This window comes from Antechinus flavipes, chromosome 3 (assembly GCF_016432865.1).
Source record: "Antechinus flavipes isolate AdamAnt ecotype Samford, QLD, Australia chromosome 3, AdamAnt_v2, whole genome shotgun sequence".
NCBI lineage: Eukaryota > Metazoa > Chordata > Mammalia > Dasyuromorphia > Dasyuridae > Antechinus > Antechinus flavipes.
In genome coordinates this window covers 58,505,968-58,519,026 of record NC_067400.1, presented here as the reverse complement: position 1 = coordinate 58,519,026, position 13,059 = coordinate 58,505,968, and the positions used below count along the sequence as shown (strand labels likewise).

The window sequence follows — 13,059 nt, the reverse complement described above, 5'->3', positions numbered from 1 at the left end:
TAAACACAGTGCAAGTTCTCTTACTAAGTTGAGAGAGTTTGTATGTTTCCTGCAATAAACTGTATCTGCTGCACAAAAATCAGACTCAATGAGAATGGAAAAGCATGTCATAAGCATAAGGAAGGGATCCCCTTCAGAATGACAGTTAGAAAGGCCCTTAGATATCAGCTAGAGGTGATATGCTATAGTAGAAAGAACCCTGCATTTGTCTAGCTATATGACCCTAAGCAAGTATTAATTTCTCTGGCTCTCAGTTTCCTCAATTATAAAATAAGAGGGTTGGATTAGATTACTTCTGGAGACTTTTCTATTAAATCTATGATTTCTTCAACTCTACTGGGATATGAATGAGAATCCATACTACACAATTAGAAAAAAAGAAATTATCAAACATATGTTAGAAAAGAAACCCAGAAGTCACAAAATTTTAGAGGTGGAACAAATCAGAGGGCTCATGTAGACTATAGGTTTTTAATCTTTTTTGTATGACTGACCCCTTTTGACAGTCTGGTAAAACCTATGGACCCCTTCTCAGAATAAGGTTTTTTAAAAAAAATTATAATCGAAGGAAATGCTAAATTGCAGTTAGAGATTAATGAAAATCAAAATATAAGTTTTCTTCTGTATTCATAGATTCCTCAGTGGTCCATAGACTTTAGGTTAAGAACCCCAAATTTAGATGAATAAACAGTATCAGTTTCCTGAGTTGTGGTGTCTAAAACCAAACCATTAGACTTGGGTCTATTTCATATCAAAGTCAGAATTAGAACTCACTGAGTTCTGGGAAAGGAGGTATTTTTGCATGTTGCTGGGGATGAGGCCACAGGATGCTGGTCAACCTCAAGAACAAAACTGAAAGTTCTCTCTTACCCTTGTACACATTTCAACATTTCAAGGATCGATGATTTCATCAGTGTGGGTTACATGGGTGCAAGAGTTATCTTAAAACCAACTAAAACCAGGAGCCTTTCTACTTCAGCTATTCTCAGCTTTCTACCCAACAGACTTAATTCTCCAGTCCTGGACAAGACCTTAAGCTTACAGCTTGGGAGGACCTTTCAGAGTTTGGGTTCTGCAGAGGGACTTTTCAACAATCCAGGGTCCCCTCGATGTCACGATAGTACATGGAAGGAGGCCTTCAGTGGACATATAAGTATGGATGCCTGTCCAAAAAAGCATGTGAAATACAGCATGTTACTCTGAACCATGAGTCTCAGAATGACAGACTGAATGAAGTCTGAGAGGGCCCATTAAAATGATCAAAGGAATGAAAGAGCTTTTAAAGGCTAAAGTTGGTATCATCAGTGGCAAAGGCTGAGGAGGGATATGATCAAAGGTTATAAAATGATGGTATGTATTAAGAGGATGCGGGATTCTATTTAGAACAAAGAGGACCCCTTGAAGTTTAAAAGAAGACAAGAGAAGGAAATGCTATTTTATAACAGTCAGTAAATTGATGACATTATTACCATCCCTGAAAGTTAATGAAAGGTGAAAATAGGCTAGTCATGAATAAGCCTACAAGGAATCATTAAGGATAAAAATCCTTTATTTTAAAGATGTGGAAACTGAGGTCCAGGGAAGTCAGATAATCCTTCTAAATTAGTGCAGTGTGTCACTAAGTTAACATGTTCATGACAAAACCTGGACTAGAACACAAGTTATCCAGATTCCAAGTCCAAAAGAAATTCTCAGATGATAGATGAACATCAAAACAGGATATGGGAAGACATCCTTGAAGACACCCCAACCATCTCTTCCTAAAGAAAGAATCTTTGACTCAATATGACATGTATTACAGCTACAGACCTAATAATAATCCAGAGAATGTTTTGAGATTTACAATTTAAACTTTATTGATGCTTTTTTCCTTTGTAATATCACTGTCACTATTTATTTCCCACAATAAAACTCTTCCTTACAACAAATACTTATTGTCACACAAAATGAGTCAATGCACCGACCAGGTCTGCCAACATAAGCCTTATTCTACAACTCTAGGCCACCACTTAATAAGAGATTTGAGGCACAAAATGCTTTCTCTACAACAATCCCACTAAACATGACAGAGTGATAAGAACGCTGGACATGGGATCAGACAATCTGGATTCCAAGCTTTGTTCCTTACTAACAACAGATCGGTCACTTTAAACCCTCTAGTTCTCAATTTCTTCATCTATAAAATGAGATGGTTGAACTAGGTAATTGTTTAAAAGTTCCTCTTAGCTCTGAAACTTATAATCCTCAAGATATTTTTTTATAAGAATTACTTCTGTTTTACAGATGAGGAAATTGAGATCTATAGAAATTAAGTAATTCCTCTAGTTAATAAGCATCCAAGCACTGGTTTTTAAGTACAGACTCTACATTTTTTCATTTTTTTTGTTAAATCACGAATCTCCCAAGCTTGGGAAAGGCACAGAGAAATCCAGTCCCCTCCATGTGGAAACAGGTATGTTCAGTGAGGTCAAATTCATGGTTGCAAAACTCCCCCAGATAATTATGAAGGAAATAAATACGAAACAACAGAGATAATGTTACTTTATGGTTTTCTAAGTCATTATTTGGCCAACAGGGATTTGATTTCTATTTGAGTCTTGCCTTACTGCGGCTTAGAAAACAGTCAAAGAAATGGGCATATTTGGCCTCTGACTGAACACCTACAATTTTCTCTTAACCCCTGAACTAGAAAATGGTGGGAGTGAGAGATAAGGGCAGGAAAGTGGTACACTGTCAGAGTCTAAAATCTAAAGTCCCATTTAACAAATGCTTTGTTTCTTCCACCCATCCCCTTAAGATTCATTAATCTATAGAATAACTTTGGAGAAGTTTCAAAAAACACTTGGTTTTTACACATTCATATAAAATCTTACACTTGGGTTGAAAACAATTTAACAAATATCAAATGGGAATGGCACGGATAGATGGCAGTTGTTCTGAAAATTACCTAGAATTTTTGATAGACTGCAAGCTCAGTATGAGTCATTAGTGTGATATGGCAATCAAAAAAGACAATGTGATTTTGGACTACATCAAGAGCCAGAGATGCCAGGAATAAGAGAGTATGTGATACTAGGAGTACTATTTTAATTTTGTAGTCAAAGTTTTGGAAAGATAATGAATTGATAAATTAAAGGCATAGAGAGAAAGCCAATAAGAACAAGGGAGCCTTAATCCCATATTATATGAGAATCAGTTTGAGGGTTTTCTGGTTTGGAGGAGGCAAGATTGAGAGAGTAGGGAAGACAACAGCTTCAAATATTCAAAAGATTAGCATGTGGAACAAGGATTGTTCTTGTTTTTTAGTCATATTGGATTTTTCTTGGCAGATACTGGATTGGTTTGCCATTTCTTTCTCCCACTCATTTCACAGATGAGGAAACTGAGGCAAACAAGGTTAAATGACTTGTCCAGAGTTATCCAACTAGTAAGTGTCCAAAGGACACATCTGAACAAAGAAAGCAAAACTGTGGACAATGGGTAAAAGTTGTAAAGGAAAAAAAAGCTTTCTAACAATTAAAAGTAACCAAAAGGAAAAAAATGAATAGGAATTAAGGGAATCCCCTTCAGTGAAGGTCTTCAAGCAAAAGTTGCAGGGATGACTTGTCATGTATGTTGAAGATAGGATCCTTCTTCCACATATGGGATGAACTAGTATATTCCTATTGTGAACTTCTGGGACAAAATCAAGGACATCTATTGTCCCATATTTACAGAAACTACATTTTAACAATCACAAGGGTTTTTTGTTACTATAAATGTTGCCAACACCTTTGACTAATATGTTTTGTACAGTGTCATGAAGGAAGTTAATTCTAGAAATTTCAATTATTAGTAATTTTTAAAATCTTAAAATTAAAAAATGCAAGTTCAAGCAAGGAGCTTCCAGAATAACTCATCCAAGCTCCTCATTTTATATATCAGGGAACTGAGGCCCAGAGATGAGCACTAAGTCACACAGCTGACCTAAGGCTACAACTCAGCTCTGCCTTCAAAGCCAGCTATCTTCCCAGTATAGTACTGTGCTTCTTCAGTTTTCCAATGTTTTGTGTTCAACTCATGTCAGACAAAATAAAAAAAAAATTAAGTATGTAATTTTTTATTCTATTAAAGCAATTCAGACAATAAATACCATTTGGGGGAATGAATGCTAAAGATAATATTCTTCTTTTGAGCTACAATCACACCACTGACTACCCACAGTAAGGGACAACAGAATTTAACCCTAAGCCTATTTCTCTAAAGAGCTGGTGATTGTCTTTGTTTGGCCAAGACACAACATGTTTAAAGAAAGCAAGGTGATAGAAGTACTACTTGGGAGTCAGAAGATATGGGACTGAATCTCTTTTTAATAAACCTTTCTCATGAGACTTCTCCTGGTCCTCCCAAATTGTTCCTGCCTTTCCATGGAGATTGTCTTGTGTCTGCTTTCTATATGTCTTCAATATCTTAACTCCAACCCTTCCTCCTTTCAGAAGAAAAAAAATGTTTCTTTCAATAGATAAATTACATATAACAAGAACATTTCACAAGCATCTTAGAACATTTCCATGATAAACCTATTTAGCAATCCATTCCGCAATTCTTATTTTTAAAAATTATGATGTAAACAGCTCACCCAGACTTGCCAAAAATATTTACATATATCAATGGCAGACAATAGGGTGACAATAAGGACTTTTTAATCTTCCTTCATCGAGCCTTTCTGAATGGCTAATCAAATTTTCAAGAGAAAAAGACCCATCAGATTTTAGTTGGCCCACACCCTGTCCAAATAAGGGATGAGGAGGACAGCAAGCAATCAACTCATCTGCCAGGTTATGGAGCCGGAGCCCAACCTTGCCTTTAACAAGTGACCCTCAATATAAGGTTTTGGCACTAAAATTCTTTATTAGGTTGGCTGGCATTTCCTATGGGTGCCCCTCTTGCCTCTACCACTGGTTAGGAAAGATTTCAAGTTCCAGAAGTTGGGAGGGGAGAGAAGAGAAATGCCCCCCCACCCCAACTTCGTACGGTTCTTTCCAAGTCCTCTCCTCTTGTAGAATTACACATAGGATAGCGATTAGGAACTCAACGAGGGGGAAGCTAGCGGCTTGAACTGCCTTCCTCCCTCATCCTACAGATTCGCAGCTGCGAGTCACACCTGGATGCCACAACTGGCACTGCCTCTAGCTCTCTCGCTCCCTCCCCCCTCCCAACCCCCGTTCTCCCTGGGTTATGTTTGCGGTTGCTACAGAGGGGGTGGTGGTGAGAAAAACCCAGGATACCCACAGCCCGAGACAGGCATCCAAAAAGCAGCAGAAAGTTCTACCAGCGTCTCAGCGCTGTAGGCTCTGGCAAGAAAAGGGCAAAGGAAAGGGTTTCCCTCACCCACCACCAAAGCGCGCACATAAAGGTCTACAGGAGTTACTCTGCCCTCCGGGAAATGCAAGTAGTGAACAACCGAGACTGGAAAAGCAGAGCCCTGTGGGCGCACGGAACCAGGGTTACCCTCTCGGGGCTTCCTCGCCTTCCCCGCGCCCCGGGGAGGGAAAGCAGGATGCAGCCGGGCGCCGTTAGCCGGCGGGGCGCGGCGAGCCTCAGTGCCGCCCTGTCCCGAGGCACCCAGTCCTTTCCCGTTCCTTTTTTGCCCCGCTCCAAGCCCCCACTCACCGCCTCGGACTCTCGATCGCCAGGTACGCCACCGGCGGAGCAGCAGCAGCAGCAGCGGCAGCAGGCGCTGGGTCCTGCGAGGGCGGGGAGAAGACGGAAGAGGAGAAAAAAAGCAGGAGGAGGAGGAGAGAAGTACTAGGAGGAGGAAAGAAAGGGAAAGGAGGAGAAGGGGAAAGGAGGCTGCAGCGAGGAAGGCGCTAGCGCCACAAAGCTCCCTTTATAGTCCTGGACCGCTGCTCCGAGAGCAGCTCCTCGCAGCCCCGGCTTTATCAAGCAGATGGAGCGGGCTGCGCAGAGCAGACCGTGAGCCCGGTGCAGCCCCCTCCTCCCCCCCCCCCCGCCCCCTTCCTTCCTGCCTCTTCCCCCCGCCTCCCCCCCCAAGTCTGCGGGAGCCCTCTCGGACCGCGGCCCCTCCTCCCCGTTGGGCCCCCGCCTCCTTCTCCTCCTCCTCGTTCTTCCCCACTCACCCACTCGAGCTACCCCCTCTCTTCGCCCCTCTCCCCGCCAAGATTTCGTTAGGGTTGGCATCTACCTCTGAGGTGCAGCCGCAGGGCTGGGACAGATCTCGGAGCACGTGGAGTCGGCTGAATAGGGTTCAGCTCCAACAGAAAGTGGGAGGGTGGGGAGAAAGGGGACGGGAAGGGTCAATCCGAGGTTTGTCCCTTCGGAACAACTATGTACCAACCGAGGAGGGAGAAAGCGTTTCTTCCCTTTCTTTTCCAAACTTGAAGGCTGCCATACATAGTCTGTGCCCAAGAGGTAAAAAAAAAAAAAAAAAAAAAAACCTACTAGTTGTGGATCTACCCGCCAACTTGGCCCTGACAATGAAAACCAAGGCCAGGGGGCACCGGACAAAATTCAGGCTCCAACTCTCATCCGGGAACTGTCCACAGGGGATCCACCAGGGTTTCCTCTGCCCCCAAAGAACCAGACTTATTTGTAATCCAGACCATTCTAGCTGTGGAGGGGGAGTGTGGAATGCTTCTACATGTACATTCCCTGGAATGTACCTGAAGAAAGAATGCCTCGGTCCTGGAGATCAGTAACCAAGTTCTGTCCCTATCCCCGCCAGAATTACCAGAATTTAAATGTTTCATTTGATTACTAAGTAAGAATGGGGTTTCTTTGGACATTCCTTTAGACTGGGATAGAAATCTCATCATATCTCTAAGTTTATTTACTATTTTCAGAATCAAGCTAAAAGCTTTCCCTCTAAAGAAAGTGAACTAAATGGGAATCCACTGATTAATAATCTGAAAATCTTGGGTGAAATGTCTCTTTTAAAGTCATTTAAAAATATTTCTTGAGTACATACAGTGTTCAGGGCACTGTACTAGGCACTGGGTTGGGATTAATGTACAAAAAAGATCAAAACATGGACCTAGCCTTTCAAAGAGCTTCCAGTCTAGTTAAGAAAATAAGTAACAAATGATGATTCTTCAAGTCTATATAAAACGCCAGGTTCAAGTTTTTATAGTTATATGCATACATATACCTGCACATGTATACTTATATATTTGTCTAGGCCTGTGAATGTGGATAATATGTTCCAAGCAAGGGAAATTACCCCTTCCAATATAACTCTCTGCTTCAGAGAAAAACTGGGGCTTCTGAGATATAAAGTAACTAAGGTCACAAAGTCTTGAACCCAGGTTATTTAGATCCCAAGGCCTGCCCTCTCTGCCACATCTTGCATAAATCTAAAAATGGGTAGAAATATTAGATCATAAATGATATTTATTATAAATGAATATATATGCAATGTTTATCATAAATGATAAACATACTAGATATTAGTATTCTATTTTGGAGGGACCCTTAACTCATCCTGGTAAGTCATACTTAATACATTTAGAGGTATTCATGAAAATTTTATATTTTCCTTAAAAAGTTCCTTTAAACCTAAATCAGATTTGACAGGATTATATAAATATGACTCCCTCCCCCCATATCATTTTCATTTATTATTTCAGTTTAGGCTGTTGGTTTTTCCAGATCATTCTTGCTAAGCCATTTTAATTTTAATAGCTTGTTACAGAAAACTTGGAAGTTGTTACTGCAAAAAAGATTTGGAGTAAACAGAAATCTGGGGTCCTTACCTATTTTTGTCCAGGCTTTTCATTGCTATTGAATACCTCCTCTTTCTCCTGAACTTCATACAAAGGAAGATTTTGAGCAATAGTCAATTCTGAAATCAGACAGGAGGACATGGTTTAAAAAAAGAAAGAAAGAAAATGCCAGTTTAAATCCCACGACATATTGCTGTATTTTATTCTCTGTGGATATTATGTGCAACGTCCAAAGCATCTCCTCAGAAGGAAATAGTATAAGACAAAGGACTGTTTTGCAAGTTGGATAGTGCCGGGAATACCAACTCTGCTTCTAACCAAGGGAGCCTTCCTAATATTAGTCTATGCTTTCAATACTGGAAAGAAGAAACAGAAAAAATAACTACAAAAAATTCAGGGGCATCATTTTTCTAGCATATAAAGCAAATTATTATATAATATTATTACATACATATTATATAAGATATCATAAACTTGTGATCCAAGTCTCATCCAGCTTCATGGAAAAAAACTGTATTTCTTTTTTGGGGATAGCCAGTAACAATAAAGTAAAGCTATTTTTCTTTAGTGTCTGATTCTTCTTTAGAATTTTTTAAAATGAATTTGTACTTTTAATGGTCAGTTTCTCACTATCTCTATTTCAGTCTTTTTGGAAAAATCCAAGGGCTTCCTCCTCTAAATAGAAAAAAAAATTTGGGGGGGTCTTTCTTTGCAATTTAGTTTTTACTGTCATGAATCTCATTATCCTATTCATTTGTTCAATCTGTCCCATTTTTCAGATAGGTCTTCAGATTGTCTGTTCCTCAAAAAAAAAAAAAAAAAAAAAAAGTAAGGTTACCTGGAGTTTATCCAGCTCAGTGCAAGGACGGCCTAGTAGAACTCTAAGCCTGGCTTTGTGTCTGTAAGCCACAGTTGGGAGAAACGTAAGAAAAGCCAAAAGAGGAGGAAACAAATGATCCTTTTAGTCCCATTTCCTCTCTTGGAAGGGGTCCAGTACTGAAAGCTTCAGAAGATGTAAATCCCCCTCCCAGCCCCCACCTCTACAATGGACCTAAATAGTGTGATCTTGTACCTTAGAAAAAAATTCCTTTTTGATCTCAACTTGTGATCATGTGAGGTCCTGAAGAATGAGGGCACTGCAAAAAGCAGCTGGTAGTGGGAACAGCTTTGACCTGGAAGCCTATCAGGCCCAGTTTGAATCTTGACTCTCTACAAATAAATTAGCTCTGTGATCTTGGACAAGTCATTGACTCTCACTAACCTTATCTGCTAAACTTTTCTGGCTTGTGACCCCCTTTTACCCATGAAATTTTTACATGACTGTGTATATAGGTAAATAAAACAAGTATCCAAATCAAACATTTACTCATGATAAAACATAATTTTGCAACCTCCACATTCACTTATGCGACCTCATATGGGGTCAAGAACCACAATTTAAGAAACTGAGGATTTAGAAGATTTCAGAGGTTCTGGTCACCTGTTAAATTTATAATCCTATGATGGTGTTCTATTAAGACAACTAGTTTCTGCTAGTTGTCAAACCACAAAACTAAGTTTTGTGTAATGTTATATATTTTAGCTGTGTGGTTCTGGGAAAGTCACTTAAGCTCTGTTTGCCTCAATTTCCTCAATTGTAAAATGGGAATAATAATAGCTTCTCAGGATGACTCAGATCATCTTTGACTCTAGATCTGTTCAAATATTTGTGAAAAAGGCTTTTTAAAAATAAATTCTCTATTTTCTATTACTACTCTAAATGCTGTTGTACAATCCAAATGAGTAAAAGAAAACTGGTTTTTAACCTAATCTAACCACAGAATTTAACTTGTGCCTTTTGTACATTATATTTATGTTCATTTATTTCCTTTAAAATAAATTCTTTTTTGTTCTTCAGTTAAATCAAATCACTTCCTTTTTTGACCTTCTGAGACATTTGGAGCATTTATCTGTTTAGCTTACACAGTTGTACTCATCAATTTTCATAGAATCACAGAACTGAGAATTTGAGGAATCTTTAGGAAGTGAGGCAGCTAAGTAATGCAGTGGATAGAGCACTGAAGCCTGGAGTCAGGAGGATCTGAGTTTAAATGCTACCTCAAATACACACTAGCTGTGTGATCCTGGGCAAGTCACTTATAATCTATCTCAGTTTCCTGAATTGTAAAAATGAAGACAATAATAGCACCTATGTCAGAATTGTTGAGAAGATAAAATGAGTTCATTTTGTAAAGCACTCTGTCCACCTTAAGGCACTATAGAAAAGCTATTTCCTCAAAGACCATCTAATTTAAATAACCAAAGTATGAAAAGAATCCCCACAGTAACAGTACCTGACATTGTATCTTTCCATTGAGTTTCTGAATAAAGAGATAACACTAAATGCAAGCTATAGCATGCTTTTGTTATGCTACATTCAAACAAGTGAAATTACCACACAAATAGGATGAAAACCCTCACCTCTCTTTCCTTGGACCAACTTTTTTAAAACGGTGTCTATTCATCAGATCCATTTCCACATCATTCTCTAATCCTTAGCCATCTATCTTCCACCACCCATCCCCAGCTCCTCATAGTATCGTGGAAAAAATTGATAGTTCATCTAATCCAACCCCTCTTGTTTTACAGATGAGGAAATCAAGGCTCAAAAAGTTGAGGGTTACCCAAAGTAATACTGGCAGAATTGGATTTGAGCACAGCTTTTTGCATTTCTGCTGAAAAGCTCCTACAAAGTTTCCATTGACTTTCTAATGGCCAAAAAACAATGCTTTTTTCTTATTCATCTTCCTTGAGCAACCTATGTCCACAGTTGAGGTCATAGAGACACAAATCAACAGTTTCCAAAGTAGGAGCTTTCATATACTTGGGGTAGATATCATAGAAACACAGATATGTCTAAGGTGGGGCAAGCAGTAGGGACAGAATGGGAAGTGGGGAGAAGTGATGAGATTAAGAACTCTGGAAATATGTGAGGAAGAAAACAGACTATTAAGAGCTGGGAAGTCAGAGAAAGCTTCATGGGAGAGGCTGGTGATGAGAGTTAGACAATATAATGTGAATTTAGACACATTTCTTAAGTTGAATTTTGACAGAAGAGAATTCTGAAAGGTATAAATGAAAGGGGAGTGTATTTTGGGCTTGGGGGTACAAAAAAGGAGATAGCCATTTTAAGTCCAGTACATAGTAAATAGTGGAATTTTAAATAAAGTGGACCAAAGGGGAAAAAGGTGAAATAAGGCTGTCATGGTAGGTTGAAACTAGATTGCATGGCTAGACACTATGCTAAGCACTTTTACAAATATTCTCTCTCACAACAATCCTGGAAGGTGAATGCTATTGCTATTTTCATTTTGTCAGGGAGGAAACTAAGATTAAATGACTTTCCCAGATCATACTGCTAATAAGTGTCTGAGACTGAATCTGAACTCAGGTCATCCTTGAGTCCAGATCTGTTCTATTCCCTGTTTCACTTAGCTGCCTTAGGAGATTGGTTTGGGGCAGTGAGGCAGAAGAAAGCATTGAAAAGAATGGTCAGTTTACATACCTTGATGTGTCTCAGCAGAAATAATGAAGTCTTTAGATAAAATGTGTTGAAACATGTTAAATTGGTGGTACTGCAGGGATTTTTAGGTTGAAATGTTTAACAAACAGTTGGGGGTCTGGAAGTGAAATTCATAAAAGAGATGAGGATTGACTAATGCACTTTAGGAATCATCTGTGTACAGATGATAAGCATATCTTTGGGATTAGACGAAATCACCAAAATAGAAATTATAGAAAAAGAAGCATTTGACTTGGTTTGTCATCTGTCCTCTTTTTTTTTTTAATTTAGTTTTCTTTTTAAATTCTCAAATTCTCAAATACCAAAAAAGGGAACGCTGCTAAACGTTGTGTTTAAAAAGACAACACAAAAAGAGGATTGTATCTAAAACCATACTGCTTGATTTAAAAAAATATATATAATAAATTTAATCCATTATTTCTAAATGGTTTTGCTTGTCTGCTTCTTTCTATTCTTTGCACATAATGACCTATTTCTTATTTCTTTTAAAAAATTTCTTTCTCTCTCTTTCCTCTTGAAATTTCTTTTTCTTTTGCTTTATACAGCATAGCTACATTCCTGAATCTTTTCCTATACTTCTTATCTTTTTATCACTACCTCTTATAATGACTCATCTTTTCCTTTCCTGACAAGGTGGATATTTTCCAATATCTTCCACTTTTTTGCTCATGATTTCTCTCCCTCTTCAGTCTCTCTTTTTAAAGAACCTACCTACTGTGATCCAGTTACTTCCTCAGTTGTTGCCATATAGATGATTTCCTAAATCCATTTCTTCAACCCTGACTTCTATCCCAAACAAAATATCGGCTTGAAGCTTCCACTTGGCTATTTTGTCATTATCTAATACCCATATGCTTAAAACCATGTTCTTCTTTCCCTTTCCCCCCAAACCAGTTTCTTTCATCTCTTTATTAGTGATTTCACAATTTCCCCTTTATTTCAACTGAAAACCTTAGTTTCCCCCTTTAGCCCACCTTCCATCCTTTTCTAAAGTCCTGTCCATTCTTCCTTTTCAATAACTCTGAATCCACATCTTCCTTTCTATTTCCAATCCATTAACACAATTCAGACTCTTATGACCTAATATTATCTCAATAGCTTCCTAAATTGTCTATGAGTCTACATACACTCTCCTTCCAATTCTTCCTGTATATTACAGCCAGATTAATCTTTCTAAAATTCTATTTTTCTAAAAATTTCTACTTAGTCCATTCTTCACACAACCACCAAAGTGATATTCTTAAAACATAGGTCTGTCCATGTAATTTATCTGCTCAAAAAAAAAGCTTTAGTTCTATTCTATTTCCTTTAAATTAAAATACACACTCCTCTGGCATTTAAAGCCTTTCACAATCTATCTCCAGCACACCTTTCCAGACTTATACTATCCAGCATTTTACCATCCAGCCAAACAAACTGGTTTCCTAGCTGCTCTTCACACAAAACTTTATCTTTTACCACCTCTGTGTCTTTGCCTGAAATGCCCTCCCTTTTTACTCCAGACTGATCCTTAGCTTCTTTCAAAGATCACGTAAGTGATGCCTTGGACATGAAGATTTTCTTAGTTTCCCCTAGCTACTACTGATGTCATTCTCATTACCTTGCATTTATTTTTTATATTGTTGGATCTGCTTATATGTCTGTTTTTTTCAATGGAATATAAAAGCAAGAACTATTCCATTTTTGGTTTTATATCCCCTAATACTTAACACAGTGCCTAATATATAGGAGACATACTTTACTGATCACTAATGAAACTCTGCAGCCTTGCAACTT

General features: G+C 38.6%; 1 protein-coding gene across 2 annotated transcripts in view; it reads right to left on the bottom strand.

The window, feature by feature from the left end:
- The window catches only part of SERPINE2 (serpin family E member 2), a 76,374-nt gene extending 69,986 nt beyond the window's left edge, over positions 1-6,388 (bottom strand). The window contains exon 1 of one of the 2 annotated variants that reach the window (XM_051983452.1): positions 6,185-6,388. The gene's annotated coding sequence lies outside the window, so the exon portion shown is untranslated. Of the gene's footprint in view, positions 1-5,652; positions 5,970-6,184 lie in introns of those variants that run through there. The other variant, XM_051983451.1, reaches the window with a different exon arrangement.
- Positions 6,389-13,059: the final 6,671 nt, after the last annotated feature.